The 19,175-nt window shown below is 35.6% G+C and overlaps 1 protein-coding gene across 4 annotated transcripts in view; it reads left to right on the top strand.

Annotated features, from left to right (window-relative positions):
* The window catches only part of HIVEP2 (HIVEP zinc finger 2), a 181,713-nt gene that overhangs the window by 138,209 nt on the left and 24,329 nt on the right, over nucleotides 1-19,175 (top strand). For all 4 annotated transcript variants that reach the window (XM_036316683.1, XM_036316680.1, XM_036316681.1 and 1 more), the window contains exons 3-4: nucleotides 14,851-14,944; nucleotides 18,662-18,706. The gene's annotated coding sequence lies outside the window, so the exon portion shown is untranslated. The remainder of the gene's footprint in view (nucleotides 1-14,850; nucleotides 14,945-18,661; nucleotides 18,707-19,175) is intronic.

Raw genomic sequence — 19,175 nt, 5'->3', positions numbered from 1 at the left:
CAAGGAGAAAGAAAGGAAGGTCTGTTTTATGAACAAGTCATGATAGCAGGTAATGAAGTAAGGTTTCCACAGGCTCATATACTATATTATAATCTTTCTTTCCTCCTATGTACTTATCTCCAGTTTCTGAAATATGGAATTTAATGTTAACAATTGTGAAGAAAAGGGACCGTAATTGTCCACTGGGCTGTGGTTAAAATGTAGAAAAACATTAAGAGTGAACATGCCATGTGTCTTCAAGGTCAGAGCGCTTCGTTTTTATAGACTGGGTATCACCAAGCAAGTGTGAATGTTTGAGGGATTTTAAGGGCATTAATGATTCCCCTGCCCCCAAATTAAGAAAACACTCTTGGTGGATTTTTTTCCTCCATGCCTCCACTCTCACTAACCTAAACTAAAGGTTAATATCTAATGTACAGTGTGCCAGGCCCAGCTGAAATAATGCCTTTATCAGCCTCTGGGTTGGAGATGCCGGAAAGCCCACACTAGAGGAACAGTAAACCTTTTCCCAAATGCTGATACATCTGTCCACTGTAGCTCAACGGGACTCCCATGACTAGAGTTCTTCCCGGCCTTCGATAGTCCTTTGTCAAAGGAAACTCACTTTTGGGTTGATGCTAAAGGATTTCTATTTAATGAGCAAAATGAATGAAAGTTTGCTGCTGCTCTGTGTGTGCAGAAGGTTTAGGCTGACCTTGATTAACTATAAAGTAGCCCCATGACTACTGTGTAAAAGCTTTCTGACCGGTCACTGTGGTAATTGAACGTTGTAAGGGTTCTCAGTGAAGTAGGAAGTATTAGTTAGGGCTCAGGCCTTTTCATTTCTTCCGTGTTAGTGTCTTTGGCAACAGAATTGCTTTGTGTATTAGTATTAACAAGAACAAGGATATCTACTATATGGTGATTTTAAATTGGCAGCCACCTTTCACCTGTCAGCTCAATTTGTGGCTCGCCAATAGAGTGGTATAAAAATGGGACCAGCACCTTCATTATTCCCAATTACATATGAGGAAATTCAAGCTCAGAGAAAGTAAGGGAATCACCCAAGGTCAGTCCATGACAGGGGGGATCTTAACCCTATGTCTCCTGACCACTCATCCCACACAGGTTTTCTTAACTGGTTTATAGGATCCATGCGATCCATGCCATGGACATTTCCTTGTGCTAGGAGATGGGGGCTGATTGTGTAATCTTTGACAGATTTGTCTTGGTAGTTGCTTCACGTTTCTAAGCCTCAGTTTCCCCATGCTCATCTTACATTAGAAGGAGGCTGAATTAAGTTTTGAAAATAAAATAATGCACCTACACTAGACATTATTAAAACATTTTCTTCTCTGTATTATATTGCTAGTTATCGAGTAAATGAAATGTTATAATCTGCTTGTTCAAATAATTTATACTGGTATTAAAAGCCGAGAGCAGATGCCGCAATAAAATTAGTGCTGGAACCTTATCTAAGACCCTTAATGAAATCAGGGCAAGCCTAGTAAGACAATATGACAAAATATTTAATTTTATCATCTTCTCTGCATTTTTGTTTATTTAAGTGCTTTTGCTTATTTCCCCCTATTTTTGTTGTTTTAATGAGAATATGTGCTAAGGAAGAATTCTTAACAAGATTTTTAAAGCAAATTCTTTTTCCATCAATATGTCAGAGAGAATGAAAGTGAGATTCCAAATAACATCAGTAAATGTGGAATCAACGAATATTGTGTAAATTAAGTAAATATATATACTTGTGCAAGCCCATTTTCATGCCATGGACCCCATGGATCCTATAAACCAGTTAAGTAAATATGTATATTTACTTATAATTTTTTTAAGATGAATTATTTCTGGTAACATTGTTTAAATTATGTTCTTCAAGTTATTTATATGGGTGTGAAGAACACAGGAATTAAGCCAATATGCCCATATTGGATATAGGTCAATGTTGACAAATCCAAAATTATGAATCCTGTACACACATTCTCTAGCATTTGGGTTTATTTGAAAATAAAGATCAAATTAAATCACATGCAACTGGCTCATTGAAATGGCACTGAAAATGATTTTTAGACTAATTTGTTATTTAAAATTTTAGTAACATTTAGGACATTTGATGCTTATACCTTAAAAGTAGAGGTTGGTTTGAGACTTGACATGCTTTCTGAGCAAATGGGTTCTAAACTTGTTGAAATACATATGTCCAAATCTGATTTTATACCCTATGGATGCTAACAAATAAAAAATATTCATCCAACCCCTTCACTGGATTTGTGTGTAGGATCTGCCAGTATAAGTTATCTGTGTCCAAGAATATGTCAGGTGTATTTACCATGTGTGCTGCTGAGCTTTGACAGTAACTGAAAATTCGACCATGTCTCAAAGATAATATAATCTGACCCTATTATTTCCATATTATTCATATGCAATTCCTTAGAGAAGGAAAATGATTAGTTTCTCTTGAGTTGTATTGTATGTACCTTTTCTGTTATATTTATGAAATCCTCCCTTTCCTTGGAATCAATACAGTTGAAGGCTGAAAGAAAAGACAAATATTTGGGGAGTTTTCACATTCCTTTTATATACCTGGAACCAATTAGTTTTCACAGTTGTGCTGCCCAATCACGATTGAAATGTAAATATATGTTCAATTTTCAAAACAGTTTCCAGCAACATTTGTTGTGTGTTTTTTTGTAACAGTCCCCATTCTTGAGGTATATATGTATACATATTAGTAAGCCTGAATATGATGGGAACCAAAAGTAGGAATAGTACTTGAAACTAGAAATGATGTTAGTGATCAAAATATATGCCAAGAAGGCCTGGGTACTTCCTAGAGCAGTGGTTCTCAACCTTGGCTGCACATTAGAATCACCTGGGAATCTTTTTAAAATCCTGTTTTCTGGGCCTCATCCTCCGGAAATTCTGTTTCTTTGTTACTAATGTTGTGGCCCCACCCCATAACAAAGAAACAGAATTTCTGGAGGATGAAGCCCAGAAATCAGGATTTTAAAAAGATTCCCAGGTGATTCTAATGTGCAGCTAAGGTTGAGAACCACTGTCCTAGAGGGAGGCTCGGAATAAACACCTTAGCTTTCCAGCAGCCAACCTAAATGGGGACACTTAAAAGGCTTCAAATGTCGGACCTATAAAGCCAGTTTTCAGTTAGAATAAAATTATTCTTTTTAAAAATATATTTTTATTGATTTCAGAGAGGTAGAGAGAGGGAGAGAGAGATAGAAACATCAGTGATGAGAGAGAATCATTGATCTGCTGCCTCCTGCACATCCCACACTGGGGATTAAGCCCACAACTCGGGCATGTGCTCTTGACTGGAATCGAACCTGGGACCCTTCAGTCCACAGGTCGACACTCTTGTATCCACTGAGCCAAACCAGCTAGGGCTAGAATAAAATTATTCTTGATTTGACACACCAGATAAATTTCTCCCATGAGGATTAATTTTAAATAGACAATTAAAAATTGTATGCCACATGGCTCCTTTTTAATGCTAAATAAACTAGAATAGTTATATTACCTTGACCATAGTAGCAATCAATGCATATTTTGATAACCATTGAATTGGGGGTAGCGGGCTGAATGTGGTATAGAATCATCAACAATTTTTTTTGATAAATTATTTGCTAAAACACTGAAAAAAATCACCTTGCTCACTAATGATACCATAAAAAGTGAATATTCAGGCCATCAGTAAATATTTAAGTGTTGATAGAATTTAGCACAGCATGACTATTACAATGTCTTCCTTGGTGTAGTAATATAGAATTATGAGATACAATATCTTTAATTGTTGTAATTTCTTCCCCCACAGGAGTCCCCCTTCATTCCATTATCTTTAAAAAACAAACAAACAAACAAACAAACAAACAAACAAAAAAACACCAGTAGACATCCTGGTTACAACAACCATGATTGGGAGAAATTACTGTTTTTATTTCTGAGTGAAGAAAAAAGGGTAAAAAAGATTAAATAAATTGTCCAAGATTATACAGCTCCAAGGTATTAGAACCAGTACAGGAGTATGGATTTCCTGACTCAAAATCCAATATTCTTTTCTTTGCACCTTTTCTCCCTCATTCCAACAATTTTATGTCCTTTGCAAAATTGTGTTAAATTATTATATTAGTCTTCTCAGTCTGCCGTTTTAAAAAAGCCACAGACTTGGTGGTTTAACAGAAAAGTATTTCTCATAGTCCCATTCTGAAACCTAACTTGGCTTTCTGGCAGCCGCCACCTCACTGTGTGCATGTAGAGGGAGAAAGTGAGCGAGAGCTCTCTGAGGTCTCTACTTATGAAGATACTAAACCTGTGCGATCAGGGCACCACTCTTATGACCTCATTAAACCTTAGTTACTTCCTTAGAAGCCCCATCCAAATATAGCCATATTGGGGCTAGGGCATCATATCTGAATTTTGGGAGAACACAAACATTCAGCCCATATCAATTATGAGAAAAATGCATGTCGAGGAATGCAACCAGGCACTCCTTCCTCATTCCTGTGCCTGGGGTGTAGGTGAGGCTCTCAACCTAGATATAAGGGCTTAGGTTTGTTCTAAGCCAGGCTTGAGTGAACCATTGTCATCTTGTACAGTTGCCTCAAACTCTAAGTTGGCTCTATATCCTGGTATTATCTGGAATTGTAGTGACCAAGGCCCAGGCTAAATCTCTGAGGGCAGCTATAACCCATAATAATAACAACCACAATAATACTTGAACAATCGCCATGTACCAGTTACTTTCGGCTAAGTGTTTTGGGTTCTTTGAATTTAATGTGTTTTATTGTTTTATTGAAGTCTCACAATTGAATGAGATTGATAGGTGATATTTGATATTGTTACTTCCTTTATACTAAGAGTTCATGGTCACGTAGCTGGTGAATGCTTGATTCCTGATTTATTTAAACCTAGGTGCCTTAAATACTACCCCATTCTGCCCTTCAAGCTAGCAAGTAGGCCAGGATCTTGATAGTCAGTGAGGTAAATGTGCTCTAAGACTGCAAAAGATAGGCATATTCATGAGCAAACCCAAGGGATGGCTTTTTATATCTCGTGAGCCATTGATGTCAGCGTTGTCCTACTTGTCTTCACCATCACTGAGAGCAGAGGCAGAAGTTTGTGGCTGAAGCATTGCCCTGATGCTTCAAGTTCTAATCCAGGAGTCATCTTTCATTTTCCCTGGTTTTCTAGTATCTTCACATTTCTATGTTTGGAATAAGTAAAGCACATAGACTCAGTAAAACACATCACTGGTCTTTAGCAATTAAAATGACCACTCCAATCAATAAGGAGACAGGAAAGAAAGCGTGAGAAATTGTAGAGTCCAAGTTAAATCAATAGTTTATTGTTCACATTTTGGGTAAAGAGATATAAGCCTACTCTCAATTGTTTAATTTAATTACTGTGTTGAACTGAGATCCTTAACGAAGAGTAAAGTGTTTGGATGTTTAAACTTATTATTTGGTTACAAAAAATACATACTTCTGTTTTGTGTGTTTTTTTTCTACGTAAGTGTATAGCATTTAAAATGTATGAAAAGTTTCCTTTTGTGTTTGGTAGCTGAAAATGTTCTAGAAATTCTAAAATGAATCCTTTTTGAGATTGGGGTTGCTCAAGTTTTCCGAAGTTCACTTACATGAGTCACTTAGATCCGATGGGTTTCAGTATCCCTGACTGTTGGGTATGGTGTTAGACTTGACTAGATCCCTTACAAGCTCCATGTCTGAAGATATATGATGCTCTTTCTCAGTCATTAAGCCAAAAGAGTGTTTTCCCAGGTTCTGGACATACACACATGGTATATTCACATTCATTTCTTAGTTCATTGATTCATGTATTCACATTTATGTTATTCATTCAATCACTCAGCTGACAAATATCTGTTGACTTTCTACTCTGCCAGCCATTGTCTTATGTCCTATGTGACATTCAATTGGCGTTTTAACTTTCAATATAGTTCGTGTGTGATGAATATAAGTAGTTAATTCAGTAAGGTAAGGAATCTGTATTTTGGATATTAACTAAGAGTTTGATCTTCCAAGACTCAGTAACATTTCTAAAATTAGTGTAGATCACTGTTTACATTTATAGTAAAAAGGAAACCTCTGCAACTATGCTTCAAAGAATATTTATACAGGATATAAAGATTTTTTAAATTGTCTTAAATGTACTGGTTTATAATTCATTATCTACAGAGTTTTATTTAAAAAACAGGTAAATTTATATATTTTATTGTATTATTTGATATGATAATATATTATTTGCATATATTTATCAACTTAGATAAATTTTGCAAGTATTCTTACTTATTTATTTTTTCAATATGTTTTTATTGAGTTTTAGGGAGATAGGAAAGGAGAGGGTAAGAGAAACATCAATGATGAGAGAATCATTGAACCGCTGCCTCCTGCATGCCCCATACTAGGGATCAAGCCCCCAACCCAGGCATGTGTCCTGACCCAGAATCAAACCAGTGACTTCTTGGTTCCTGGATCAGTGCTCAACCACTGAGCCACACCCGACCAGGCAACAAATATCCTTTTTAAATAGCACAATAAGAATAGTGTTCTACCTAAAACTGTTAAATGCATTAATTACTCAGGGCAATGACTGTTTAAACTCATCAGGCCCCTCAATTAATTCTAGCCCCTTTACTCAATTAATTCAGAACACCTTAAGAGAACTTCTGAATTTATTTTCTATTGAAAAGGTTATCTTGCTTTATTATTTTCTTCCTTCCATTCTAAAACAGAAAATTTTTCATTCTTTCTTCTGAAACTGATCCTTTAATCTATATTTTTGAGTTCTCTTTTCTTTCTCACTTTTACAAGAGGTTTTTACTAATTATAACTTGTATCTTTTCCCTCTTAACTTCAAGCTTTCTTTTTCTTAAAACAAATGTCCTCTCAATTTGATTCTTTTTCAGGCTAAACATTTGCAGAAGCTGGCCCGAAAAGGGGATGGAAAGAGATGAGATATAAACATAAACTTTCTAATGTGTCTCTATGACTGTGGCAGTCATTTGCTTAGAACTTCTGGTGGCTCTCATTATGAACCAAATCAAGCCACCTCCTTTCTTCCTCAACCCTAACTCAAGTTGCCTGAGTATGCTGAATGTTTTAATCACACTGACTGTTTCTTCAACATCCCCTGCTGCTCTTTATTGCAGGATATGTTCACATTAAATACTTTTCCTCTGCATTTCTAGTTGCCAAATCCTAGCCTTCTTTCAAGATCTAAAATGAAGTATTCCCTAGCAACCTCTTGTTTCACTTGTTTTTGAACTCCCATTTATGCCTCTATTGCTTTTACAGCTGATTGTTTATATGTTTTTTCACCCATTAACAGGCATGAATTATATCTTATTTATATTTTAGTTTCATGTGTGTGCATTATTCTCAAGTCCTAGTTGGTGTCATTGAAATTGACTTAAATTGCATATATTTATATTTAATTACATATAAACTTATACAAATGTATACATTTGGTAAATGAGACAATAATATCTGGATTCAAACTCAAATAAAAATGAAATTTGCATATTAATAATATTTGACTTTATTTCGTTAATATATGAGCTTTGGAAAAGATGTGATTTGAATGAATGAATGGACCAATAGATGGAATTCTGAATTGTCTAACAGAGTTTGTCCAGTGGGATCTTATAAACACCTGCTTGAAATGAGTATTTTTCTAGCCTTAAACTTTGTAGGCAATGATATAGTCCAAGATGAGTCTGAAAATATGAATGCCATTCAGAGTTTATCAGTATGCCAGGGAGTCCCTGAATAACCAGGAAGCACAGGTAATTATACAGCTTTTCTGGTTATTTCATTTGGGTAAAGTATGGCTTCCATTTGAACTACCTATTGGGTCTTTCCTGGTTGTTCAAGCCCTGTTTGATCATATGCTTTCTAAAACTCTGACAATAACTGATGTTCAGGTTATTTGCTGTGTGCTAACTTTATGTCCATTTCTAAAGTCTGGAAGGATAGTACCCTGTCATTTATTTATTCTTTGTGCTGCACCAGTCCTGGGCCGGTGTTGAATCAAGATTTTCTCTTTGATTTACGAAGGTTGTATGTCTCTTCACTGGCAGGCATACTGGTCAGTTTCCCAACTCTGTTAAAATTTTTACCGGAGGAGAAAGAATTGATGATTTCAGAAGCTCAATTATTACAGGTGGTTATGCCTATCTGGTTAGATTATATGTCATAGGCCTCACCTTGATTTCTTTTTGAAGGATATTTATTGTGTGTAGGCCTACTGTAGGAAGACTGAGGGCAATTCTTTTTCATCACATCTGAGAATCACTTGTAGCATGAAATAGGGAATGCAGTCCAAGTTTCAGCTGTGCTTTTATTGCTTTTTGTATTATTTACATTGATGTGGGAGGCTGCTATTTTCTAAGAGATGGATTTTTCTTCAGACAAGGTCAGCCTGTTTTGTGTATTCTTATGAATATAATACATATTTGATGATTTGATTTCTCTATTTTCTTTGTTTACATAATCCAAAGTTAACTTTGGCCTTTCTTTATGCTAATTTGGCATATCCAGGAGTAAAAGAAAAATTGGAGAAAGAATCATGACCTTGTTTACGTACACCTGGAGCAACCAAAATAGTAAACATAAGCACTTAAAAGATAAAACATGAGAAAACAATACTTTGGAGTTAGGACTTAGTTATGGCATATTTCTCATTAGGGTAGTAGTCAAATATCGCTCCTTTGGTCTTCTCCTCCAGATATTTAATTAAAGAGTAAATATTTAGGATAGCTTTGCAAGATGTAGTTATTTACCTGCCACAATAACATTAAGGGATAGAGTAGAGGGAATTGAAAGGAAGGAAAATAAAAATAAAAATGGGAATGTAAAAATAAAGATGCATCACAAATGAGAAAACAGAAAATATTTTTAATTATATGAAACGTCTAATTGGCCTTGACTTTTTGCAAAAACAAGACAGCTTACATCATTCTGCAGAACTAGTGCCTGTGGAGATGGGGTGACCAGGTGATCACCTCCGTGGTAAATTCTGGATATTATGATCCAAAGTGTTTGCCTCTATTGACTGTCAATAAAAGAACTGCCCTTGCTTTGGAGATGATCTCATGACTTGACTTAAAATATTTACTTTAAAAAGTTTTTAATTATTTGAGCATAAAAAAGCTTGATAATGGAAAATAGGTTATGTTGAAAAATGGTTGAGAATGAAATAGTTTTGTTTTGGATACTAAATAATTTATTGCTTGTAGAAATTGATTGCTTTGACAGCTAATTTTGCTACCATGTACTCATTTTTGAAAAATTAAAAATTTCATTTTATAAAATTTTCATTTTATTTTCTATAAAAATGGACAAACAGTTCAAAGGAGCACAGGTTTTAGCTACTGTTATTTTCTATGATTAGCTTTAAAGTACGGATGGTAAATGTCTTGCTTATCTTAAGTTCAATATCATTTATTATTCATTTCTCATTCCTTTACTCAATCAGTGCCTACAATAAGGCCAGGTTAATAAGCTTTAAATAAAAGGAAGTAGGCCTGGCGGATGTGGCTCAGGGGTCGAGCCACCTACCAAGTGTCTCTTACCTTACCATTCTAGACATTGCAAAGTGGATCGATGGGCCAATTTAGAACCTTTTTTCTTTTTCTTTTTCTGGTGGAATTGATAAAGTGTATTCTTGAGCATTGATTTATTTTTTTTTTTTTTTTTTTTTTTTTTTTTTAATTAAATCTTTATTGTTCAGATTATTACATTTGTTCCTCTTTTTTTCCCCCCATAACTCCCCTCCTCCCAGTTCCCGCCCCACCCTCCGCCCTCACTCCCCACCCACTGTCCTCATCCATAGGTGCACGATTTTTGTCCAGTCTCTTCCCGCATCTCCCACACCCCTTTCCCCCCCAGGAATAGTCAGTCCATTCCCTTTCTATGTCCCTGATTCTATTATAATCAACAGTTCATTCTGTTCATCAGATTATTTATTCACTTGATTCTTAGATTCACTTGTTGATAGACGCATATTTGTTGTTCATAATTTGTATCTTTACCTTTTTCTTCCTCTTCCTCTTCTTAAAGGATACCTTTCAGCATTTCATATAATCCTGGTTTGGTGGTGATGAACTCCTTTAGCTTTTCCTTATCTGTGAAGCTCTTTATCTGACCTTCAATTCTGAATGATAGCTTTGCTGGATAAAGTAATCTTGGTTGTAGGTTCTTGGTATTCATCACTTTGAATATTTCTTGCCACTCCCTTCTGGCCTGCAAAGTTTCTGTTGAGAAATCAGCTGACAGTCGTATGGGTATTCCCTTGTAGGTAACTGAGTTTCTTTCTCTTGCTGTTTTTAAGATTCTCTCTTTATCTTTTGCTCTTGGCATTTTAATGATGATGTGTCTTGGTGTGGTCCTCTTTGGATTCCTTTTGTTTGGGGTTCTCCGCGCTTCTTGGACCTGTAAGTCCATTTCTTTCACCAGGTGGGGGAAGTTTTCTGTCATTATTTCTTCAAATAGGTTTTCAATATCTTGGTCTCTCTCATCTTCTGGCACCCCTATAATTCTGATGTTGGTACGCTTGAAGCTGTCCCAGAGGCTCCTTACACTATCCTCGCATTTTTGGATTCTTTTTTCATTTTGCTTTTCCGGTTGGGTGTTTTTTGCTTCCTCGCATTTCAAATCATTGACTTGATTCTTGCGCTCCTCTGGTCTGCTGTTGGGAGTCTGTATAATATTCGTTATTTCAGTCCGTGTATGCTTAATTTCTAGTTGGTTCCCCAATATAAGATCGAGGGTCTCATTAGATTTCTTGAGGATCTCACTACATTTATCGGCGGCTTCTAGACAGTTCTTAAGAGACCTTAAAAGTGTGGTTCTGAACTCTATATCTTCCATTGACAATTTTGTCCTGTTTCTTTGTCTCCGCATTTTGTTATGCTTCGAGCATTGATTTATTTTTCAGTACCCATCTTTACCTACTACTTTTAAATCTCTTCTATATTCTATAAAATAAAAATAGCTCTTCTCTAATGTATGAAGAGTAGCATTCATTCCTTTATATGTAATACTTAAACACTCCTTTTAACCAAGAAACATATGGATCCCATCTTGTTTCCAGCTCCTATGCCATTTTTCATAGAGTTATGCAAAATAATTATTATTTTTAATTGTGACAACTCTCATCTAAAGTGTAACTGGTTTATCTTATCAGCTCTTCTATTAAAATTATTATCTAGTGTGTATTTGTTTAACTTCAGAAAAAAATAAGAATGACTCAAGGTACTTATATTTGCATGAGAAGTTTGCTAATGAGACTTCAATATCTTGCAAGATTCATCAAAAAGTCATATTAAATTATTAAACCACAACTTGTCTTAAAATAATTTGAAGTAATAAAGACTTAAAATAATAAAGCACACTGCCAACAATGGATAGTTTAAAAATCCCTCTCTCTGCCTGCCTATCATCTATCCATCTATCTAATCATAGCGCAATATAACCTCTGACCCTTGCTTAGCTTAGTGATTTAGTGATAATAACCTTTAAGAATCCAAGAATAAATATCTAGTGCCAAGAATTTTTTTCTAAAGTAGAAAGGCTGAGAAGCCACTGAGAAACAAGAATACTCGAACTTTTCAAGTGTTTGTTACAAAGAAGAGGTAGAGGGTTGGAAAATATTTTTAAGGAACTCTTCCACAAAACTGCAGGTAACAGAAGACTCAGGCTGTATGTGGTTATTAAATTGAAAGGTAATTTTCACCTCACACTGAGGAATGGATTTTAAATGCCTGGGGATATTTAACAAGATCTGTTTACACTATTTCCTGAAAACTTGTTAGTTTTATTGAAGATTAAATTTTCATTGCATGGTGATTTTTTGAATAAGCTAAAAGTAAAGTTAAAGAAATGAAAATCTCTTCTCTTTCTTTTGTTCCATTGTTAAATAGTGTACTGTGTGAACTGTTGATTTCTATGGAACAGAAGCATGAGTTGTCATACCACATTCTCAGGAGCTGTTGGGGGAAATATTTTTCTTTTATTTTGTTAGAGAAACTAAGGCACAAAAACTCATCTAAAACTAATGCATAAATACTTTTCTGAGATGATGATTATCACCATGTCTTTATTATAATAGTACCAATAATTACCGCCCTTGGAGAGGCTATTACTGATTCCAATTTGCAACAAAATGATTTGTGCAAAATCTCAGAAATTGTTGTCATATCTCTCATGTTAATATTGTCTAAGTACACATATGTAATACATTAAACAATATAATAAAATAAAATATTGTCTAAATCTTTGCTTTAAAATCACACTAATTACCTGGAAGTTTCTATGAGGTAAAATATAAGGACATCATTATCACTGTTTTTTAAGTTCATTAAGGGAAAATCAGACATTGACAAAGTCATGAGTTGTAAGTCATATGACAGAAACAAATTCTGGATCCTCTTTTGAGTGAAAAGGACTTTTTGTATTCTAAAATTCCAGAAATAATCCTTGCCAGTGTTTCTCAGTGGTTAAAGCATCAGCCAGCACACTGAAGGGTCGAGGGTTTGATTCCCCTCACAGGCAGGTACCTGGGTTGTGGACTTGTTCCCCTCCCCCAGTCAGGGTGCTTTTGGGAAGCAACCACTTGATGTGTCTCTCTCACATCTATATTTCTCTCTCTCTCCCCCCTCCCTCTCCCTGTCCCTTTCACATTCTCTAAAAACAAAAATCAATGGAAAAAATATCCTCTAGTGAGGATATAAAAAAGAAAATTCCAGATACATATGCATGTTGTGAGACAAGTGTTTTCTGTTGCCAGTAACCAGAGCCCTGGAGAGTAGGGCTAGAAAAACAGAGTCAGAAACTGAAAACATCGCCCTGTCACCACTTGTATGGGGGGTTCTCACGTGCTCTGCTTTGCCTGTGGAGCTTGTTAGTGGGAATGATGATTTCTGGGTTAGGGAATGGTTGGGAGCCTGTCTATAGTTGCTCCACAGTTAGAAGTTGTGGGCTAGCATCCTGAGAATTATGTTCTCCATTTCCCTTCTTACCCCTTAGTTCAGTGACTATAGGATTGCCAATCATAGGTAGTGACTCAATAGTGCAAGTTATGGTTCCATATATAGAGCACTATTTATAGAATCTTGGCCCATTTTTGTCCTGGTGAATTTTGCTCAGAGTGTAAAGTAGCTTGGTGACTTATTTGTTTTCTGAAGGATGCCATGCTTTACTTTAGCGAGTCATATTGCCAAGGTGTAATTGTGGTGTGTATTTTTTAAGTTTTATAACTTGATTTTTTTTCCAAAAAAGAGGTGCTACTTGGTTTGTTAAAAATATACTTATAGTTAATTATTTATTATCTTATAGAACATATATGTCCTTTCTTTCTCTTTTTTTAGGACACTGCCACTATTCCCTTGGTGTTTAATCAATCATGCTCTTTGGTTCAATGAAGCTTTCAGTTTTGAAAATAGTAGAACTTGTCAAGTGTCATTTTAAGTGCCAGCAAATGGTTGATTTGAGGCAAGAAGAACAAAGTGTAAGAAAGAAAATAAATCTAGCATTCGCTTAATAATTTGCCCTTTGCAGCAACACAATCTTATCTGACCACCCACATTCATCTGGTTGCTGATGTGGTTCTTGCTTCAATTGCAGAAGCTATTTTTGCACCTTTTGTGTCTTTTGAGGAACTGAGTGGGCCTGCTTGCTTATAATGATTCATGTCTCAATGTGTACAGGGTGTCCCAAAGTGCTACTGCAGTGATGAGCAGAATGGAAGGGGGACAATTAAGCAAGCTTCTTCCTTTAAGCACTTTGAATGTTCTCATGAACTGGTACTAGATTAAGGCCCATTTTAGTTGTCATGTATTGATGCTTTAGTCCTTCCTATGAGACAGTAGCTTTTCTGGAAGAAAGAGCAATATTTTTAAAAAATGAGAAAAGCCCAGCCAGCATGGCTCAGTGGTTGAGCATTGACCTATGAACCAGAAGGTCACCGTTCAAACATTCCTGGTTGGGACATATGCCCAGGTTGCAGGCTTGACCCCCGGTGTGGGTGTGCAGGAGGCAGATATCAATGATTCTCTCTCTTATTATTGATATTTCTAACTCTCTATCCCTCTCCCTTTCTCTCTGAAATCAATAAAAAAATATATATTTTTAAAAGAGCAAATATACATAACCATCTAGGGGAGTTTAAAACATATATATAGGCCTTTCATACTTGGTGCTAAACCATCTTAAGATGCTTAACTGATTAATCTGTTTGGATTAAATAGTATGAGTGACCTTCCATGCCTTTCTTTGGGTCAGACTTGGATAAATATTAATTCTAAGTATGAGAAAGTCCCTTTCTTTGCTACTTACTAGGGTTTGTTAAGTATCAGGATTTTACTTTGGTTGGTTTTGGCTTCCTATTTTAGAAATTAATTTTAGCACAGAACATAACATTGCTGATGTAAACTATAGAAAAGAATTTGCTACAAGGACCTGAGACTTCATCCTGTGGAGTTTAGTTTTGTGAGAATCTCAGCTATAGTGCAGAATTGTATCCTGGACTCTGGTGGCATAATTTCTATGTTAACTTTTAACTCTAGCCTTATTTTCCTAACGGCCTCCACTTTTGCTGTTACTGCAACTTCTCTTTTAATACAAGTAATAATTCCAAAGATTTAAACTATATTAAAAGACAGGAATTTTCTTTTGCTTAGGGAAAAAAGTAAGTCTTCTTGAGAGATACAGTTCAATTCCTCTCCCCGCCCTCCTCAGGGAAGGCAGTTTCTGTGAGTAAAGAATAAACATGCCTATTGAGTTCACTACAAGTGTCATCATTGTTTAAACCTTCTTGTTCATCTTTTAGATTCCCAGAAGTTGTGCATGAGTTGCTGTGGGAGAGTTGGAACTGTGGAAGGCAAAGACAATTGTGATGCAGTTTGGTGATATGAGGATAACAGGTTAATAACTAAAATTTATTCTTTTATTCTACTGTTTTTACATTTAACTTAAAAAGCAGTTTGGCTATGTTGCATCCATATATAAACTTACTTTGTCATCAAATCTGGGGGAATGATGTATATGCTATTTAGAGAGAAAAGTGTCATGAAGATTAGGTTTGACTTTATTTTGTTTTTCATGAGAGACTAGGTTTAATTATAATTTTTGAATGAGATAGCCTCATGTAGGAGAATTTCTTTCTGGCAAAGTTTATTTTCATGTCAAATTCGACTTAGTAGTAACTCCTAATTACTTTTGCTTTATAATGGGAAAACATTTCACTAGAAAAACAAAATTGCAGATGTAAAAATATTGCAAAAAATGTATGACAAAATATGAAGATTCGCAAGCCACAGTCAAATAATAATATTTTTTCTTTTCTCCAAAAGTTATCTGAATTGCTTGGCAGGGTTTACGAAATATCCAGTATCTTCCTCATATTGGTGACTTGCTCATTTTAGGGAGAACTGGGTTATTATGGGAATTTTTGCTAATAAAAGAAGCGTTTGTAATGACTTTGGCTCTCAGGAAGGTGCCTTTTTTAATCCTTCTGAGGAAATAAGTCTGTATTCAGCTGGACTCTGGCACTGGTCACAGTTTTTAATAGATCCTTTTCCCCCTCATATGTGGCAGTGACTTGTGGGCTATCATTGTTAAAGCAACGGTGCTCTGAGATACTCATCTATTTCTTAAAATATTTTGTGATTGATCTCTAGCATTTGAAAAGCAAATGTGCAGAAATGGCCTCTAAAATTTTGTTCACTAATTATCATAAGACCTATGTTTGTTTACAAGTGAAATGGTAACACTAAATTCTCACACACAAAAAAAGACCAAATAACCATTTTAATTTTTCTAAATGTTTCAGTATTAAAATATTGGAAGTATTGAAGTGGTGTCTGTGGCCAGTCATTTTATACTAGATGTTATTATTTAATGCTCACTTGACTTTTGCCACCACTCAAGTAATGATTAATTTCCTGAGGTGAAGTTTTTTTCTAAGATAGTGTTTTTCTAAGCAAAAGATCCCAGATTGACAACCCTGGACACTGTGGGCCTTTATTCATCTGCAGAGCGAGCCTGCCTTCCTGCCAATCCCACCCAGCCGCTATCCTGAGGAGACCTCTGTCAGGGTCTGTACGGGAGGCTGTTCTGTGCCTTTCCTTTCAGGCCCTGTGTGAGGAAATGATTGAACTGCTTGCCAAATTTGTTTGAGTGGGACTGTGAAGAGGGGCCAAAGGACAGGGCACACTTTTAGGAAATTGGCAACTCTTCCATGAAGTATATCATTTTCTTTTCTTTTCTTTCTTTTTTTTTTTTAAATGCTTTTATTGATTTCTGTGAAGAAGGGAGAGGGGGAGAGAGAGATAGAAACATCAATGATGAGAGAGAATCATTGATTGGCTGCCTCCTGCACAACCCGCTTTGGGGATCAAGCCTGCAACCCAGGCATGTGCCCTGGCCAGGAATTGGACCATGACCTCCTGGTTCATAGGTCAACGCTCAACCACTGAGCCATGCCAGCTGGGCTCATTTTCTTTTCCTTTGCTCAGTCCCTTTAGTTCCATTACCACTGAAGTAGCCATGCAGAGGGTAGTATCTTTTTCATCACTACCTCTCTGAAAAATGTGCTGAGCCTGCTAGATACCGCCTGTCTTTACTGACTGGTGGACTCCTATGGGCTGGAGCACCTTCCACAGAAAACCCAAAAGTCATATCCTCTGGCAAAACATCTTACTCCTCCCGTAGCACTCAAAGACATTCGGGAAAATTTTAAATGGGAATGTGAAACCATGTTTGGAATACCTCTTCTTTGTTGGCGATGAGTGCCAAAAAATGACTTCGCATGGGTTTGGTTACCATAAAAAGAAATCGCAGAGAATGAAATGATAGCTGGCTGTTTTCATGTGAGGATTGCTTTCATACTGCTTTTCTTTTAAACATATCAGATGAGTGGGGAAACTGGAAATTTACTTTTAACATGCAATTAGAGATGAAAAGTGAAATGAATCTAGGTAGATATAGCTAACCACATTACTGTAGGTCTTTACAGCACTAGGGAGCTCCATATTGAGAAATTAAACTAAAACTGCAGGTGTGTATAATGGTACATTTGATGGCTTGTGATGATATTAATAAGGTCCAAAGAAACTGTTTCCTAGCCTATAAGCATCTTTACACACTTAAGTAATAAAATACAAGCTTGGGAATTTATACCATTGTTGGTAGAGGTAGATTACTAAGTAAAAAGTTTCACCTCACAAAAAAATGACAAATGTCATTATCAAATCTTGGATTAAACTTTGAAAGCCTTATGGTTTTGAGGTTGAATTTTCTTTCCTAAATGTAAGTTGAGGAAAGCAGTAAAGAGACTTTGAACACTCCCAGCTCCTGCTTGGTGAAGAGACAGTCATACATCTGTGAACACAATGTACATGGCAGAGGGTTTTTTTGTTGGTTTGTTTGTTTTTTTAAGTTTCCAAGAGAAAGCAATGGTAGACAAGAGATTAATGAAAATATCCCCATTTTTCATGGTTAATGAATATGATCAGTAAATTCCCCAAAGGACTCATCACTCATTTTCTCTCCTACTTAACCTTTTTCTATATGTCTCAGCAGGAAGGAAACTGATTTTATGGGTAACAGTTTGTTGGTGATGGAGAGAATATCCTCAAATATGTTTAAAATCTAATGTAAAAGGTTCCTGTGAAATAGGAATGATTTCCATTTCCTGAGTAATATTCTTAAGCCTTTTACTGAAGTGCAAATTTAGACACTGCAGCTCAGATGAATGTAGACCAGAGGTACCCCCAGAACTGCCGGGACCTCCAGCTCAGAAACACACAGAGCTTTTCCTGAACGTCCAGGAGAAGGGAACATGGCTGGGGGGACCATCTGATTTTGTGATCAAATGGAAGGACATATTAGGTAGGAATCTTAGAAATTTAAAATGAAGAGATTTTTCTGACAGAAGCTATTTGCATAATTGAGTCAATGTGGTTTTTACTGGGATCAAAGTTTTGAATTTTAAAAATGTTCTGGATAATAAATTATATTGGATGCACAGTAAACAACAGCATGTTTTCTTACTTTGATAAGCACTGCCACATTGCCTACCCAACAATTCTCTCAGCTTTCATCATAACTGGTACAATTGAGCATTGAGGTTCTCAGAATCCTCTGGGTACTACATTGACCATTTGAAAGTTGAATATCACTTAAAATTTACTGGTTTCTAAGTTGTCAAGTTCTCACAGTCATCTGGAGGACTCCTTTACTTGCTTGTGATGTAAATTTCCTAAAAAGGAAATGTATTCTTTTAAATGTTCAAACCTCTAGGTTCATAAAAACCCCTACTATTCTCCACTTTTTACTATCTAAGGGATTGGAACCAGGCTAATTGTGTCAAAAAACTAAATTTTTTTCATATAATTTTATATCTTAGAAAAGGTTACTCTGAAGTTTTTATAACTTCTCTTTGAAATATTTTTGGACACCATGTCAATATAAGGTTTACTGCTTTAATGCACTGTATTCTAAAAAGTTACTTGCTTTTATTCTTTAGGCACATAGCCATGTGAGTTCTATAGATAATGAACTTTAAATTGACATTTGTTTGCAGCAGTGTTGTGGTCTAATGGGACAATCTTTCCTAACTGCATTTATTTTCTACACAGGAAGCATCAAGACAATCATGCCCATGAGAACTCCAATCCATTCAGGTAATCATTACCTTTTTAAACAGTTCCAAAAATATGATTTGTCTCCCACATTATGAACATTTTATAGTTATTTATTTGTCTTGACTTACCTGCTCTTTCTAAAGTTCTGTGACAATATTTGATTCTTATAGACTTCATCTAACTCTACTAATTCACTGTTTTTAAGCTATAACTATATCTATAGTATATATTATATATTATGTTATATATTTATACATATGTATAGTGTTATATTAAATATTTATAAATATACATTTTATATTAATCTATAAAATACATCTACATAGAGAACTATGTACACCAGCATACAAGAACTTGGTTAGAAATAGCTATAAATTTATATTAATGGAGGCTTTAAACATTTTTATGATTTCATAAATAATATTTATCAAAATTTTTCTTTAAATTCTTTTCTAACAAAATTAAGGTGTATTTAAAAGAATGACCACAATTCAAGCATTGAAGAGAT

This window comes from Myotis myotis, unplaced genomic scaffold (genome assembly GCF_014108235.1).
Source record: "Myotis myotis isolate mMyoMyo1 unplaced genomic scaffold, mMyoMyo1.p scaffold_m19_p_7, whole genome shotgun sequence".
NCBI lineage: Eukaryota > Metazoa > Chordata > Mammalia > Chiroptera > Vespertilionidae > Myotis > Myotis myotis.
The sequence above is the reverse complement of the archived record's forward strand: the minus strand, read 5'-3'. Positions and strand labels throughout refer to the sequence as shown.